This window comes from Durio zibethinus, chromosome 25 (assembly GCF_047325235.1).
Source record: "Durio zibethinus cultivar Kanyao isolate XHJ-2024 chromosome 25, ASM4732523v1, whole genome shotgun sequence".
In the NCBI taxonomy this organism is placed as follows: domain Eukaryota; kingdom Viridiplantae; phylum Streptophyta; class Magnoliopsida; order Malvales; family Malvaceae; genus Durio; species Durio zibethinus.
The window spans coordinates 939,014-958,444 of record NC_143186.1 but is presented as its reverse complement, the minus strand read 5'-3'; the positions used below and the strand labels follow the sequence as shown (position 1 = coordinate 958,444).

Below are 19,431 nucleotides of genomic sequence, written 5' to 3'. Positions count from 1 at the left end.
AACCAAGTGAATATGGCACTGTCCTCTATATGAGAAATTCTTCTACAGCAACAATCAAAGGCAAAGGTACTATTGACTTTGAATTCACTTCTGAAAAAACTCTAACTTTGAATGATATTTATTATGTACCAGAAGTTAGGAAGAATTTAGTGTCTAGAAGTCTATTGAACAAGTTTGGTTTAAAACTTTTATTTGAGGTAGATAAATTTATTATGTCTAAGGAAAAAATTTTTGTTAGGAAAAGGTATATGTATGAGGGAATGTTGAAACTTAATATTATTAATAAAAATAAGAATGTTGTTTCTACTTACATAGTTGAATCTTCATATTTATGGCATTATAGATTAGGTCATTTCAATTATAGAAAATTACATGATGTGATTAAGTATCTGTTAATTCTTAAATTTAGTCAAGACATTAATAAATGTAATACACGATGTTGGTTAAGATTACCAAAAATTCTTTTTCTAAGGTTAAAAGAAATACAAAGTTACTTGAGTTAATTCACTGTGATATTTGTGATATACATAGCACTCTACATTATCTGGATAGAAATATTCTGTCACATTTGTAAAAGATTGTACTAGATATTGTTATGTTTATTTGTTATATTTAAAAAATGAAGTACTTGATAAGTTTAAAATATATAAATATTAAGTTGAACTTCAGTATGAATCTTTTATCAAGTGCTTAAGGTCAGATAGGGGTGAAAAATATTATAGTCCAAGTTACTTAAATCTACTGGAATAATCCACCAAGTTATTGCTCCTTATACACCACAACATAATGGTATAATTGAAAGGAAAAACATGGTCTTAATAGAAATGGTAAATGCAATGTTATCATATTTTGGTATTGGACAAGGTTTTTGGGGTGAAGCTTGATTAATAGTTTGTCATATTCTAAATAGAATTCCTAGCAAAGAAACAAATATAACCTTATATGAGCAACATGAGAAAAGAAAACCAAATCTTAATTATTTAAATGTTTGGGGATGTAGAATTGTAGTTAAAATTCTAGAACCCAAAAGGAAAAAGTTAGGTGAAAGAGGAATATAATGCATATTTATAGGATATGTACAAAATAATAAAGCGTATAGGTTCATGGTTATTGAACCAAATGATTCAATTTCAGTTAACACTGTTATTGAATCAAGGGATGCAATTTTTGATAAAAATAGATTTAAATATATTTTAAGACAACTACAAGCAATTCATCGTACAAGTGAAATAGAAATTCCAAATTCATTGAAACAAACTGAAATGAGTGGTAAATCTTGTCAAGAAATAAAGACAAGCAAAAAGGTTAGAAAGGTAAAAGGTTCTGGACCAGATTCTTTATATTCCTTGTGGAAGGGATTGGTGAAAGCATAAACAATAAAATTCCTTATTGTTTTAATGCGGAGTCTGATCATGTTACATATGACGAGGTAATGAAGTCTCAAGATTATGCTTTTTGAAAAGAAGCAATAAATGATGAAATGGAGTCAATAATAGGAAATAACACTTAAATTTTGGTTGACCTTCCATCAGGTTCTAATCCAATAGGTTATAAATGGATTTTCAAAAAGAAAATGAAGGTAGACGGAACCATAGATAAATTTAAAGTAAGGTTGGTAGCCAATGGCTTTACATAAAAATAAGGGATAGACTATTTTGATACTTATCATCTAGTAGCTAGAATTGCTACAATTAGGCTTTTGATTTTACTTGCCGTAATTTGTAATTTGATTATACATCAAATGGATATAAAAATGATATTTTTAAATAGTGATTAGAAGAAGAAGTATATATGGAACAACTGGAAGGATTTATCATTCTAGGTTAAGAGCATAAGGTTTGTAAGCTTATAAAATCCTTGTATGGACTTAAGCAAGCACCAAAACAATGGCACTAAAAGTTTGATGAAATCATTTTTGCTATTGGTTTTAGAATTAATGAATCAGATAAGTGCATATATAGCAAACTTAAAAATAGCAAAGGAGTTATAATATGTTTATATGTGGATGATATGCTAATATTTTACACTAATTTAGAATAAGTTAAGGAAACAAAGAAATTTTTATCAAATAACTTTGCAATGAAAAATATGGGTACAGCGGATGTTATTTTTAGAATTAGAATAATCCGGAATGATAGTGGCATAAGCTTGTTACAATCGCATTATATTGAAAAAGTACATAAAAAGTTTGATTTTTTTTATTGTATTCTAGTAGCTACACCCATGGATTCTCAACTGAAATTATTATATAATACTAGTAAAACAATCGATCAATTATAGTATGTAAGAGTAATTGGTTGTCTGATGTATGTAATGACTTGTACAAGGCCAAACATAGCATTTGCTGTTGGAAAGTTGAGTAAGTACACAAGTAATCCAAGTAACTTGCATTGATAAGCAGTTAAAAGAGTACTTCGATATTTGAAGAAAACAATCAATTATGACTTGTGTTATAGTGGATATCCTTCAGTTATAGAAAGATATTCTAATGCTAGTTGGATTACTAATACGAAAGATCATGCTTTTACAAGCGAGTGAATCTTTGTACTTGATGGGGTTGCCATTTGTTGGGGTTCTAAGAAACAAACATGCATAACATATTCCACCATGGCAACTGAGTTTATTGCATTAGCTGCAATAACTAAAAAAGCTAAATGGTTAAGAAATCTATTATATAAAGTACCTTTATGGCTTAAACCAAATTTCTCAATTCTATATGATGTGATAGTAAAGCAATTCTAGCAATGGCATATAGCCAAGTATATAATGGAAAGTTTAGACATATTGGATTAAGACATAGCTATGTTTGATAATTAATTTCAGATGGAGTAATCACTATAAATTATGTGAGGTCAAGTGAAAAATTGATGGATCCTTTAAGCAAAAATCTTATTAGAGAGTTGATAAAAAAGACTTCAATAGGGATGGGCTCAAGCTCACGAAGTAAAGTCAACAATGATGGAAACTCGACTCAACACTTGGTATAACGTCAAGTTTTGAGTTCAATGAGACAAAGTACATCATTTGTATGTGATTACTAGTACTATAATAATGTTTAATGCCATCCCAAGTAAAGTGCTAGGTACCCGTAATGATAAAAGAAAGATAAGTAATATATTCTTAATAGACTCATAATATAAATATGTTAGAGTATTATAGTTACAGGAACATTCTTGATAGGAGCTATCTATGTGAGTGTGAAGTATGGTCACTTCTAGGAGCTTAAGAGCTTGACTCTAACAACACTCATGAAAAGATGATGTAGACAAATGACCATAAATGTGTCACCGGATACCAAGCATTCATTGGGTGTTGAAATCATTATGTGAGATAAGTTCGGTTAACCAAATGGAATAACTGGTTCAAAACATAGTCTATCATGTGATTTCGGTTAACTTTAACTTGCTTTCACTGAGTGAAGGTTCAAAGTGGAAAATATCTTCATTTATACAATTAATTTCTAAGATCACCATAAATTTGAATTATTTTGAAAATAATGGGGGATTATTAGTGATTTTCAAAATAAAAATATGAGAAATAATCCCATATTGGAAAAGAAAAAAATGAAAACAAATAATTAAGTTTGTTCAAAATAGAAAGATAAGTCCATTCAAAATGAACAGTTTTAATTGTTAAAAAACAATCAATTTTTGTGTATTCAAAATAGACAGTCATATTTGTAGGAAATGATACTTATCTGTTTATAAAAAGCTCCTATGATTTTTTGAAAATACACAAAACAATTCATAAAACTCTCTCTTCTTCTTCAAACTCCATTTTTTTTTTATAAAAGTTTTGCTGCAAAAAACTTTTATAAAATTTTAGTGATCTTGTGATCTGCCAGTGATTGCTCGGTGGACTAATTTCTTAATGCAAAATGCAGTTAGTCATTGAGTTTTATTGTATCATCAAGGTTTATTGCCTGCAACCTTTTTATACATACTAAATAAATAATATGGTGAGGGCAAATAAAAGCTTAAGAAAAGTGGCACAGATACACCTCTTGGAGCCTTTCCATAAAATTCCAAATTTACCAAAAGCAATAATTCTAGTTTTTTCAGGGTTTGCTTTAACAATTCCAAGATTGTTTTCTTGTTGATAAGAATGTCTTGCAATGGTGGTAGAAATTGATACCAAATTAGAGCATCGAACGCACCAAGTAATCTTTAATTAATTAACTTTAAGGTGTGCTTATGAAAACATTTTTCTTTGGACTTATTCGCCTCCACTAGAACTTAAGTGCAAATAGTATAACCAAAATACCCTATGAGATACAATGAAACCCTTATTTGAACTCACTTTACATTAATAAACTTCAAACCACCAATACCCTTAACGAGAACAAAAATATTAACTTTAGGTTTGTGTTTTCAATAATAAACAGTCTAAGTGACTTGTTTCCACTTTAAAAGTGAAAGGAAGAGAATTTTGAATATCAAGAGAATGTTTTAAGTATTTTGTATGATGCACAAATGTGTTATAACATTCTCTATTTATAGTGAACTAATTAAAGGGTTATATCCTTTAAATTGTATTGATTTAATCAACCAATGTGTTATTTCATCAAGAACACACTTTTTCAAATAATTATAGCTGTCATTTGCAACTTTTAATTAGTGAAAAGATTATTCTTTAATCATTATAATTTATAAGAAAAAGAATCAAAACTTTTCAACATAAAACATGATTTTCCGTGCTAAATCAGTAATCTATCCAACCATGATAGTCAACTTCCCTCTTGTATTTTAGTTTTCAGAATGCTTTGTATCAAAGGGTAGTTGACTATCCCGACTAAGGTTGTCGACTACCATAATATAATTTTCAAACAAAAGTTCAAAATTTGATTTCTTTTGTTAAGACATTTGAATACTTTAATTAATTTCTTGAATAGAATGTAACCCAACACAAAGTAGTCGACTACCCTACAAACGTAATTGATTTTTTTAGTGTATTTTCATGACAAAATGCTTAAATGTTAAGCATTCGACTATTTATAATACATTACCAAAAATTAGTTTAATACAAACAAAATTTTATTGACCAATTACTAATGAAGAAAAAAATTAATGTAAAAATCATTATTAATTAATTATTCGATGAAAATTATTGATGAAATATTTTTCATTGATATTCCGTAAGTAAAAATTTGGAGGGAACATAAAAAGTTGGCACGAGTTTTATCTAAAGTCTTTTTCATTGATAATTCATCAGGAAGTAATTTATCGTTAAAAAATTTAGTTGATATTAAATTTGTATTTTATAAAATAAATTAAAAAAAAATTATGTGACCGAATTAAATTTGTAAAAAAATAAAAATTAGAATTATTGATCAAAGTTTCACCAGTAATTCATCCGTAAATTCTTTAAATCTTAAAACCCTAGCCTCTCTTCCTCAATTTTCACTCTCACATTCTCCCTGTCGGACCCCGACCCTCGCTGCTCACGCCCCTCCTTGTTGTGTCCCGCCTTTCACCACTGCCGTTCCCGATGCCTTCCGACGATCGAACAATGTCGTCCTGTAAGGTCATTTTCACTCCCTCACAACTTCTCTCTTACGGAAACCCCTATCCCGCAAGTAAGTTCTCTGCTCTTCTTCCTCTCTCTTCTTTGATTTTGAGATAACATTTCATGTTTGCTTCTCCGCCCCTCATGGCTTTGATTTTGAGATGGGATTTTGATTTTTGTTTGGATTGTGAGATGGGTTTTTGTGAGATGTAATATGTTAAATACTCCGTAAGGCTTCAGTGAATGGTTTGAACTTAATCTGGAAGATATTTTTTAATCATATGCTAGAAATTTTCTTTTTTACTTTTTTATTGACATCTTTGTTAATTTATTAATAATTATACTGTAGTTACTATGGGGAATTTATTATAATTATACTGTGAATTTTTTTTACCTTATTCTTCATAACCTTGTGATTTTTGTTTGGAAAATATTTTTGGAATACAAGTCAACTAGTAACTTTTTGTTGAAAATGTTACTAGTTGACTTGTATTTAACAATCTATCGGTTACAGTTCACCTTTCGAGCGCGATTCTTAGGGATTTTATCAATTCTTTTTGTGTAATTTTATTCCCCTCAATTCCAATAACTCAATTTGACAATTTCCTGACCCCAAGTAGCAGAAATGAAGTCCCAAAAATTTGGTTTTGTTCATCTCTCAAGTTTGTGGAACTTAAGAAGCTGGCAACACATACTAGTAAAACCATTTTCAGCCTAAAAGTTAGGACATAACTAACATTGAACATTTTGCATTTGGTTTGATTAATGCATTTTCCTTGTTGATCTTTTATCCCAAAGAAATTAACCAAACTTTGTAACCAAAAGAACTGGTCATTGTGCCAGATCTCATTGGAAAAAGAAAGTGTATCTAAAAAAGTGGGATTTGGGTATATGGGACAAACAAAAGGAACAGGAAATGAATTATCCTTCTAGAAGTTTAGAACAGGAAATGGATTATCCTTCTAATCCAATTCTTGTACTGAGGATTTGGCTTTGCCACTTACACCAGTACTGTAGATGCTACCAGTGCAATACAGGCCTTGGATGAACAGTTGAAGTAAGTATTTAGTTTTTTGGGTAATTACTTATTACTTGGTGGTTTCGAAATATCCACAGCTTGTTTTTGTTTCAGAAATTCTTCTTCCTGACGTATTTTACAATGATCTTGTTCCTTAAATAAATTTGATAAAGGCTGATTGTTTCAAGCTTGCTTTCAATTGCAATAGAATTGGTCAGATTGCATTATTTCATTACCTAAGCATAAGGGAAAAAAAATGCAGCATTCTGGTAAGTGTTATAAAGCAACTGAAATTAGAATATGATGCAGTTCTTTGCTTTTTATAATCCTCTTAATTTTTTTTTGTTTGTTCTTTACATGGTTCTTGAACTTCGGTGCAAGTGTTATGTTTAGTACTTATAATAATAATATAATAATAATGAACTGAGGTGAGTAGATGCAAGATACTTATCTTTCACTTAAACTCTAACTGTTTTCAACTTTTATCTTTGATGGCTAAATTTGTGGCATAGATAGCCTTTTTTTTTCTTTCCTTGTCTTTGATGGATTTACTTGATGTGTTTATATATATATATATAAATATGTTAATTTAGTTTATATTCTACCTCTTTTGATGTACTTTTGTTTTGTGCATTGGAAGTACTTGATTACATCACTTACATGTATTATCAAATATTTGTATGACATCTGCAGCATATATGCATTGTTTTGTATTCTCATTTAATTATAATTTATAAATAACTTTGTAAATAATTTTGTAAAGTACTATTATATTCTTTAAAAATGAAATGGAGTATTTTATTTATTTATTCTTTTTTTTTCATGTATGTTTTAATATTCATGTAATTATTTTAAAAACAAAATTTAAAAAACTAGAATAAAATGACAAATTATATAAAAGTATAATTAAATATGACTAAAAAAAGGTATTATGATGAAATTTTAACCATTGTCGAAGAAATTTTAACTATTATTGAAGGATTTTTATTGCAAAATTTCCAATTAATTTTTTTTTAAAATTATTAAAATAATATTAACAATGAAAAAATATTTTTACTGATGGAATCTTTCGTTGGTAATTTTGCCGAATAAATTTTACAATATCGATGGAATTGTATTATTGACTATGCTAATTCTTATGAAAAAGTTTGTCGATTAATCTGTTGGTGGTGTTATTATGGGCAAAATTTTCATAAGTAATAATGATATTTCTAGTATTAATAGAGCATTCAAATTGCACTTGCTGGAAGTCCTTTAAATAATCTGTTTTATGTTTTAAACTATACCAAAGCTAAATTTAAGTTTCCAAAGTTAAATCTAAGCTTTGCCAACTTTAATTTCTCAATTATCTATCACTATTTTGAAAATAATTCTAGCATTCTTCCACTATTTTCAAAATAGAGCAAATGAAAGATTTTTGAAAATTTTATCCATAAAAGAAGATATCAATCTTGGTTTAAATCCTTCATTTCAATTATAAGATGTTTTGAGATAATCAAAATTAAATGGTAGAACTTATGTTTTTGAACCATTAATTCTAGTCATGCACCAAATTATTCATAAACTTTCACTTCTCAATAAGAGTCTTTTAGCAATGCTTGATGCAATTTCATTGGTCTTGTGTTTTGTATCTTTCATGAGTGCACCCTTAGCTCTTAGAAGCAGCATCATTTCACTCATTTAGCTCCATTAGAAATGTCACCATATATAGCATTCCAACATTATATTTATGTGTTATGGGTTCATTAAAAGTTAAAAATCAACCTCAATTTGTTCATATTGTTTCAAGTGCTTATCAATTTTGGCATGGTAAATAATTTAAAGTACTTGTTGTCATATTTATATGATGTATTTGGACTCATTAAAACTCAAGATTTAATGTCTAATTAAGTGGAGAGTTGAGGTTCCATCATTTATGACCTAATTAATGGGCTTGAGTCCTATCCTTTTAGAAGTTTTAGACACCAAATCTTTCGATAATCATTTTGTCAACAGATCTGCAAAGTTCTCACTTGACTTGACAAAACCTATGGTGATCACCCCATCTTTAATTAACTCACTAATGTAGCTCTATTTTAAGCCAATATGTCTTAACTTCCTTTTATAGACTTGGCTATATGCAATGGATAATGTAGCTTCTCTATCACAATGAATCAATATGGGAGGCATTGGTTTTGGCCACAAAGGAATTTCATATAATAGGTTTTTCAATCATTTCGCTTATTTACAAGCCAATGCCAAAGTTACAAATTTTGAAGCCATAGTAGAATTTGTTACAAGTTTGTTTCTTAAAACCTAGAAATTGTACCTTTACCAAACTTGAATATTTATCCACTTGTGGATTAATGATTTTTCATGTTGGTAATTCCACTTGCATTCATGCACCCTTTTAAAACAAAAGGTTAACCTTTAAAAACAAGGCCATTATCTATTGTTTTTGTTTATATATTTCAATACCCTTGATATGGCATTCCAAGTTGGGTTGCTTATATACCTACTAAGCTTTCCAAATACAAAAGTTATATATCGTCTTATGCATGTTATTGCTTACATCAAACAACCTATGGCTTTTGCATAATCTAATTGTGCAATCGACATACTTTTATTTGGCATCAACTTCAAATTATGATAACAGGGTATTGTAATTATTGCACAATCATAATTATCCAACCTCTTTTTAAGATTTTTTCAATGCAATGTGATTAGAATGAGATTAATTTATTATTTTCTCTCAAAATACTTATTCTATAAATCACATTTGCAACCCTTGTATCTTTCATGGCGAAATTCTTTAACATGAACCTTTTGGTACTTTCAACTTATTCTAAGTCCATACCAAAGATTAACATGTCATTCACATATAGACATATGAGACACCTTTGCCATGTTCAAATTTACTATAAATGCACTGATTTATTAATCTTGTATTCATTAGTTAGTACAACTTCATCAAACTTTTGATGTTATTGCTTAGGAGCTTGTTTATGTTTATACAAAGACTTAATCAATTTACTCAATTTTTTTTTTTTTGTTTCAGAATCACAAACCTTTTAGGTTGTTTCATATATACCTCATTATCTAATTCAACATTTCAAAATGCTATTTAAACATACATTTTGTGAATTACTAACTTGTAAATTAAGGCTAATGTTATAAGCATTCTTAGTGTTGCCATTTTTGCTATCGATGTATATATCGAAATAATTAATTTCATGCTTTTGTTTAAATCTTTTATCTACTAGTCTAGCTTTGAATTTTTCTATGGTGTCATCCACTTTCATTTTTTTTTCTTGAATATGCAGTTGCAAACAATTGGTTTGGAACATGGTGGCAAATTAACTAAGATCAAGTAATGTTTTTTGTGGAAAAATTAAAAAATAAAACTGTTTGGAACACTAAATGTAAAACTGAATGTATATTGAAAAACCATTTTTAAAAATTATGCAAGCACCTTAATTTTATATATAACTAACTAGCGGATAAATTAGGAAACTAAATCTTTTTAAAATTGATCATATCATTGAGGGATTGTTTATCTTAATTTTGTCTTTAATTTTAGAGATGTAATTATAAATATACAGATTACAAGATTACAATCAGTTGTAAATAAATATTTTTTTGTACTTTTCCAAAAACTGGTGAATGTGTTTTTCATTCTCAACTTGAAAATAATTTCCTAAAATGTTGCACTGGTGAGAGCTTTAATCAATACATCTGCAAGTTAATCTTTGGTTGATACATACGATATATAAATCAATCCACTGTTTAGTTTTTCTTTTATGAAATGTCGGTTTACTTTAATGTGTTTTGTTTTGTCATGTTGCACAGCATTATATGCAATGTTTATTGTAAATTTGTTATCACAGTAGAGTTTCATTAGTCCATCCTATTTGCTCTTTAAGTCTTCTAGGATAATTTTTAATCATAGTAGTTCACAAATTTCTTAAGTCATTGTTTTGAGCTTTGTTTTAGTATTTGATTTTGCCATCACATTCTATTTTTTACTCATTCAAATTACAAGATTACCATCTGGAAAAAGTATAGTAGCCTGAGGTGGATCTTCTATCAATTACCGAACTTGCATAATCCACCTTTGCATATGCTTTTAGAATTAGTCTTGAATTTCTTTTGAACAAGATGCCTTTCTTAGGATTGGCCTTCAAATAGTATAATATATAGTAGACAGCTTGTAAGTACATGTTTTTAGAATTATGCATAAATTGATTTATCACACTCACAACGTATGTTATATCAGGTTTAAAATGTGAAAGATAAATGAGTTTTCTAATTAATTTTTGGTACATCTCTTTATCTATAGTATTATCTTCATTAGTTTTTTCAAGTTTATGATTTGGATCTATAGGAGTATTTGCAGGTTTACATGCGAGCTTCTAAGTTTTCTTCAAAAGATTCATTACATATTTATGTTATGAGATGAAAACACTATGTTGTGAGTAAGCTACTTCAATTTTTAGGAAGTATTTCAATCTCTTTAGCTCTTTTATCTCAAATTCTCTCGTCAAACACTATTTTAGAGATTTTTTCTTTTTCATCATCTCCGGTTATAGTTATATTATCAACATACGTAAATAAAATTTTAATTCTCTCTGAATTCGAGTGCTTGATAAATAGTGTGTGATCTTTTTGCCTCTGCTTATATTTCATTGCTAGCATCACTTTAACAAATATTTCAAACTAAGTTCTAGGAGAGTGCTTAAGGTCATATAAAGCTTTTTTTAGCTTGCATAATTTGTTTGTTTCTATATGCCTCCAAATCTCGGTGGAACCCAAATATATATTTCTTTTTTCAAATCATGTAGAAAATCATTTTTTACATCAAATTGTTGTTACTGTCAATTGTAATTTGCAACCAAAGATAACAAAATTTTATCTGTATTAATCTTGGCAATTGGAGCAAAAGTTTTTTGATAATTCACTCATAACTTTAAATGTAGCTTTTAGCCATCAACTTGGTCTTATACCTTTCAACAATATCATTCGCCTTGTTTTTTACAGTGAAAACTCATTTACACTAAACTAGATTATTTTCTTTAGGCAACTGTACTAGTTTTCATGTCTTATTTTTCTTTAAAGCCACCATTTTTATTTTCAGGGCTTGCCTCTATTTTTCATTGGTAATGCCTTAAACAATGTAGTTGGAATAAAAAGTGTTTAGGCTTAAAAGGAAAGTTTTATGAAATTATGAGAATTTTTCAAATGACATAAAATTCGAGATTGGTGGGTATAATGGATGTTTAGTACATTCTTTGATTCTTTTTCTAATGACAATAAGTATATCATAATCACTAGTTATAGTTTTAAGATATTCATGCTCATTTTGAGAAATAAAATCAGAGATTATAGTTATCTCATTTTCAGAGTTAAGATTAGGTTTTTGGACTTATCTCTGTTCAGGAGCTGAAACTTTTTTTTTAAGTACATTTGTAATTCTTTCATAGAATCAAAAATAATATTATCTTTTGTTACCTCTTTTGTGTTTGGAATGGGTTCATACTCAAATTTAGTGTTTGACTTAGACTAAAAAAATATGTTTAGACTAAGAAGAATTAATGAGTGAAAATGTTGAGGAGGAGACAACATGTTTAGACTAAGAAGAATTAATAGTTGAAAATGTTGAAAAAGAGGACAAGTAAAAAAAAAGTATTTATTCTTATCTTCCATGAATGAAGTCTCTCCTGAAGATAAGGTTGAGTAAAAAATGGTTTACTTTCTTCAAAAGATACATCTGTAGACATAGAGAATTTTTTGGTAGGAGGTTAATAGCACTTATACTATTTTTGAGTTGATGAACACCCCACAAAAATGTACTTAATTGCTCTAAGATCTAACTTCCCTCTACTATGAATGTATATATGAACAAATGATGTACAATCAAATATTTTAGGTGTGAGGTTGTTTGTGGTATTAGAGTTAGGATATAATTATGAGAATGGTTTCATAGGAGTTTCAAATTCTAAAACCTTTAAAGGTAATTTATTTGTAATCTATGTGGCAATGAGAACAGCTTTCCCTCAATAGAATTTGGGTATGTTTGCTTGAAAAAGTAAAATTCAGGTTGTGGTTAGTAAATGGTTATTTTTTCTTTCTGTCGTTCAATTTTGTTATGGAGTATTAACACAAAATCACTTATAGATAATCCTCTCTTTTTGAAAATAGGTTGATAGACTCTGGTTGAAATAATCTTTTGCATTATCAGACCTAAATCTTTTGATTTTCACTTTAAATTGATTTTGGATCATATTTTGAAAGCTTAAAAACAAAATATTCATATCTGATTTGGATTTAAGTAAAAATATCTAAGAGATCCTAGCACAATCCTCTATGAAAAAAAAACAAATCATTTTGCACCAAAAATACTAAGAATTGTAAAGGGACTCCATGTCACATGAATCAAGTAAAAAAGAGAACATCTTTTGTTACTAATTGAAAAAGACACCTCTATGTTTTACAAGTGCACAAACATCACAATATAAATTTTCAACATTTAATCCCTTGAATAAAGAAAGAAACATGTATTTCAAAGTTTCAAAAGAAAGATGTTCAAGACGAAAATGATAAAGTTAGATTTTGTTTTTATTGAGAGATTTTTTAGAAAGAAATGTCAAAAATAAATTATTCTTGATATTACTTATATTATTTAATGTCTCAAAATAATATAGTCAATCATTTTCCTTAGCAAATCTAATTTTTTTTTTTAACTTTAGTCTTGAAATTCACAATAAAAGGGATAAAAAGTTAGTTTGTAGTTCATGTTTAGTGAATTTTTGTATAGATATCAAATTAGTAGATAATCGAAGAACATGAACATTTTTAAGAACAAATGAGGGATTAATTTGAATATCTCCCAATCCTGTCATTGTAATAAGTGAATCATTTGCAACAATTTTTTTATTACTAAGACAAAAGGTATTTATACTAAACTTCTGTGAAGAATGTGTCATGTGATCAGTTGAGTCGATAACCCAATAACTCATAATAGACTTAGTCGAGACATTTAATCCATGAGAATTATAGACTTTACTTGAACTTGAGATCTTATTCATGGAACATACCTCAGTAAGCTTTTCAATAGGTTCTCAACTTTTCAATATCTTTTTTTTTCATCTTTTTTTATTCTCGAGACATTTGTGGTACTCTGGTGGTTTTATCTGTTGACGTTACCTCAAATTGGATTGTAGTGATAGCAAATTTTATTATCTTTAACATTATTATTTTTATTTGAATTGAAATAAGTCTTAAAATATAACCAGAAATGATTCTTAACAATAAAAGCTAAAAAAGTAAAAAATAAAATGGCTATGAAGGCCTTAATAGGGTTTGACAATGAAGGTATAAAATAGAAGTGAGTAATAAAAGCTGAAATTTTTGCTTTCCAAGAAAAGCTTAAAGCTTTGATACCATGTAAAAAAAACTAAAAAAGAAAATAGTAGGAAAAACTAAGGGTAAAATTGAATGTATATTGAAAAATTATTTTTAAGAATTATACAAGAACTTTAGGTTTATATACAATTAACTAGTGGGTAAACTAAAAAATTAAATCTTATTAAAATCGATCTTACAATTGAGGGATTATTTTTCATAATTTTCTATCTTTAATTTTAGGGATACAAATACTTAATTCTAGAGATATAAATGTAAATATACAAATTATAAGATTACAATAAGTTGTAAATAAATGTTTTCCCATAGTTTCCTATAATAGAATCCATTTTATCATTTATAACTTTTTTCAAATAGCTACATCTTGAGATTTTATTGCCTCATCGAATGTTTTAGGATCTGGTTGTACATTAAAATAATATTTGATGTGATTGTTTATTGTTTCTCTAGTTTTTTATACTAAAAACATGTTGAAATCTGAGTCAAAAGTTTTTAACTTTTCTTGCTTTTTTATTAGTTCTAAGCACAAGATTTTGTTTTTATATTATGAAATCATCGTTTAGTTTATTTGAACTATATATCTTGAGCAATATTCGTACAATAAAGAATTGACTTGAATTTATATTCATCAAATAAGGCATCTTTTGATTTAATAATCGTGTTAATTGTTATTGAATCATTTGGTTTTATGACCATGAACTTATATATCTTGCTATTTTGAGCGTAGCCAATGAATATAAATTCAATTCTTTTTTTTCTTTTTTTTTTTTTTAAGATTCGAGAACCTTAACAATTGCTCTACAACCTGATACCTTAAGATAATTTAGGTTGGGTTTTCTTTTCTTTCATAATTCATATAAGGTTATCTTCTTTCTTTTATTTGAAATTCTATTTTGAATATGACATGCTTTTAATAATGCCTCATTGCAAAAGCCTTTATCATAAATTGAAATAGAACAACATGGCATTTACCATTAGATTGAGGCCTATATGGTGCATTCACTTCATGAATTATACCAATGGATTCAAAGTAATTTGGATCATAGTACTCACCTTTTCTATCTATTCTCAAGATTTTGATTTTAGCATCACAATGTAATTCTACTTCATTTTTATGAATCTTAAACTTTTCTAATACTTCATCTTTATAATGCATTAAGTAGACAATAATATTTTGAGAAATCATCAATGAAAGTGATAAAGTATTTCTTTCCTCATATAGATGGAGTTCCATGTAAGTCACATATATCACCATGTATTAATTCAAGTGGTTTTGCACATCTATCTACTTTAGGAAATGAATTTCTTGTTATTTTAATTAACAACATGTTTTGCATCTTTCATCATCTTTCTTAATATATGGTTTTAAATTAGACAGGCATTTTAATGTACATGTCCTCATCTATAATGCCATATGTCAAAATAATCGACCATATAAATAGAAAAGTTCATCTTGTAATTGATAATAATAGGGGATGAATTAAGTTTAAATATGCCATCATTGGCATAGCCATTTCCTGCAAAGATGTCACTTTTTGACAACATAAATTTATTCCCTTCAAACACTAATTTTAAGCAAAATTTGTGAAGCAAACTATCAGACACAAGATTCTTCATAACTTCTAAAACAAAAAAATATATATATTAGTAAGAGTTAATGTCTTTCCGAGGCTAAATTCTAAATTTATTGTCCCCTTATCATTGATTTCAATTGTTGATGAGTTTCCCATGTATGGTTCATTTTCTTTCTCTTTCTCTTAAAAATAGATTTGGCAATCTGAAACACGATATGGTGACACACCCCATGAACACTAATACAAAATAAGACATGAAAGTAACAGTTTAAAATTTTAGTAATAACTATATATGAGTTTAATTAAATAAAAAAATATATTTTACGTTTTCGTTTTGACATGAATTATGACATGCAATTTTCGTGAACAACATGGCACAGATACATGAATTTTAATATTTTACATAATACGAATACACGAATTGCCTGGTTTGCATTGAAAAATTTGAATAGGACCTTGTTTGTGCATACATGCTTTGTGGCTCCAAAATCAATCTACCATGTTTTCTTGTCTCCAATCATGTTCACTTTAGAAATTACAGCAACAAAGTTGTATTTGGTCGCATTAGATGTACTTTTCTTCTTTTTGAAGTTCGCCATTTCGTTTTGAAGTGTCATTTCTTTCCACAATGAAAGGATGCTCAAATTTTTTATTTTTTGAATTTCTTAGCATTGGTAGAATGATTTTTCCTTTTTTTGTAGGTTGAGTGAGCTTTCCATCTTTCACCAAATGAACCTTTGAGATATTGGCGTACTTTTTTTGATCATTTTCTTATAGTATTGTTTTTTTATTAAGATAAGACTTGCAAGCTCTTTAAGAGATATATCTTTTTTTTTTATGTTTCATGGTTATCTTGAAGTCTTTCCATGTTAATGGAAGCTTATCAATAATGGATGCTAAGATGAAAGATTAATCCATTTCCATTTTGTATTGCTTAAATTTATTTAGGATGACTTCAATAACCATTTTAAACATGTTCCATTTTGTCACTAGGAACTATATATTTACATACTAATGTATACATATGTACGAACATATGTATGTATGTATATATGTATGTATGTATACATACATACGTATGTATATACATGTTGAGATAGTATTAGATGATGCCTTCAACATTTGGGCAGCTATTGATCGTACTCATACTCACTTTCGCACCAAATGTACGTAGAATAGCTTAATTGCTAGTGCTAATTGAATTGAGGGAAAAAAATGTGATACATGTTTAAAATATGAGATTAATAATTAGTCATTAATAATTAGTCTAATAATCCTGTTGTTTGTTTGTTTTTGTTGTTATTTGTTATTTTCCTGTTATTTGTTATTATGTTAATAATTACAAGTTTTGTCCAACTCTTAATATGACTTACTAAGTTTAAATTTAATTCCTAATAAGATTGCACGAGTTATTAGAAACAAATTACTTATAGGATTATAATTTATGCAATATTAATAGATACATATATTTAGAAGTGGTATACAAGTGGATTTAGATTGATTCAGATTTGAATATTTTTGGATTAGGATTATTCAAATTATGATTTTTTTAGATTTGGCTCATTTTAGATTCAAATATTTTTAGATTCGGATAATTTGGATTCAGTTTTTGTCGAATTCAAACAATTTTAGATACTGATTATTTTGTGTTTGGATTATTTTAGATTTGATTCAGTTCGAGTTGAATGAACCTAGATTAGGCCGTATAATTTTGAAAATTTATATGTTTTAAACTTATTTTTATAATTTCGAATATAATAATTAATTTCACTTTTTATATAATTAAATAACAATATGGAAAAAATAAAAAAAATTAATAAATATTTATATAAATATTCATTGTATAATATTTTTTATATTTTAATATTAACCATTATTTTGTTCAAAAAATTATTATGCATTACTTTTTAGTCCATCTTACAAGTTCAAATAGTTAAATGAATATATAAGTTTAATAAATAAAATAAAAGTCTAAAACCATTAAACTACATAAAAAATTATTTTAAGGAAATAAAGTCCATTAAATATTTATATAAATGGTTTTTTTTATCCTCTTAACTCAATAATTCATTACACCATTAGGCACTTAACGTTAGTAGGAATGTGAATCTTATTTATACTTAATGGAGAATTTAATCTTTTATTTGAATGGGGATGTAAAATGGGTATTATATTATGGGGATGGGGATGTGTATAATTTTAAATTTTTATTAGGTATGAGGATAGAGATAAATAATATAGTACTTGGTTCGTACTCGTACTTTATATATATTTATATATATTTAATAAATAGATTTTTTATTAAATAATATAAATTGTTATTTTAGATTAGTTAGAATTAATATATTTTTATTGAAAAATATATATTAATATATATTTATAAAAAATTATTTAAATATACAAGAGAAAAATAAAAAAGTTAAAAAAATTTAATTTTTATTTTTTAAAAAAGTTAAGGGTACGAAGATTACTCATATTTATTAAATATCCGTGGAGATGAAGATGGTGATAAATTTAAAATATTTGTATGAGAGTGGGATGGATATAATATAAATATTTGATGATGGAGATAGGTAATACTCAATGCTACACATACTTTATCCATTAACATCTTTAAACGTTAGCCATTTAATCAAACAAAATTTCATTTTTATTTTAGTTTATTAGCTTTTTTTGTCATTATGTTATGATTATTTATTTGGTCATTATTTTAAATTTTAAAAAAATTTTCTTACATTTATTTTGTTTTTTGGATTGGAAATAAATGAAATGTCAACATAATTGCATTAAATTTAATGATTATAAACTTTTTGAGTAAATTTGTAATTAGAATATTAAATAGTATATATTAAAAAAATTGTCAGTTAATTGGTTTAGTTTTAATATTTAATACTTAAAACTTTTGAAAAACCTTATATGTAAAAATGATTTAATATGGTATTGATCTAATTTTAATATTTGACCATTTTAAAATTAATATTACATTAAGAATAGTCATCAATTACTAATTGTTCAATTATAATATTAAATAGTAGACATTATTAAAAAAGTATCAATTATCATTTACAAAAAAAATTAATTAGTTCAACAATATAATTATTTTGTTTTAGTTTGTTTATGAATTATTATACTAATATTGCAACTTTTAAATATTATCATATATTCCCTTTGTTTTTTTTTTTTTTTTTTTTTCATCTTTTCTTTTTGAGATCTCATAAAATTATGTCATATTTCTTTTTTGAACATTTAAAATTCTTATTTTTTTATATTTGAAAATTATATTTTATGATTTTTTTTATTTTTTAACATTAAAAATTATGGAACTTTAATTTTATAAAGAAAATTAATTTTAATATTAAATATATTAAAGTCAAAGATTTTTGTTTTAAACTCTATGAAATTTAATACAAGACAAACAATTTAAGAGAGAGGGAGTATAATAATTGATCAAATGTTCTATTAAATGTTGAATAAGAAAAAAGTCATGCACAAATTGAACATAATAACATTGGATATATTCATATATATAATAATAATAATAATAATTGACCAAGTTTTGCAAAATTGAATAGTAAACATTATTAAAAAAGAATTAATTTGATCAATTTAACATTAACATAAATATAATAACATTGTATATACACCAATTGATCAAATATTCAATTAGAATGTTAAATAGTATATATTATTAAATTAATTAATATAATGCTAATAACTCTAACTGAACGATTGTAATTACTTTAAGTATAATTAATCTTAACATCAATTAAGCATAAAAATTAATTGTATTAAAATTATTACTAGTAATGTATACTTCTATATTACACTTTAATTTATTCTTGATAATAATTAATTCTATCTTCACCTTAATTTTATTTATAATATATATTGATAAATCAATTAAATATTAAATTAAATTAAATTTCTTTTAAC

General features: G+C 26.6%; 1 long non-coding RNA gene across 1 annotated transcript; it reads left to right on the top strand.

The window, feature by feature from the left end:
• Positions 1-5,253: 5,253 nt before the first annotated feature.
• LOC149511429 (uncharacterized) lies at positions 5,254-16,460 on the top strand. Its single transcript, XR_016333742.1, has 2 exons — positions 5,254-5,575; positions 16,200-16,460. It is a non-coding gene; the product is annotated as an uncharacterized LOC149511429 (long non-coding RNA).
• The last annotated feature ends 2,971 nt before the right edge of the window (positions 16,461-19,431 follow it).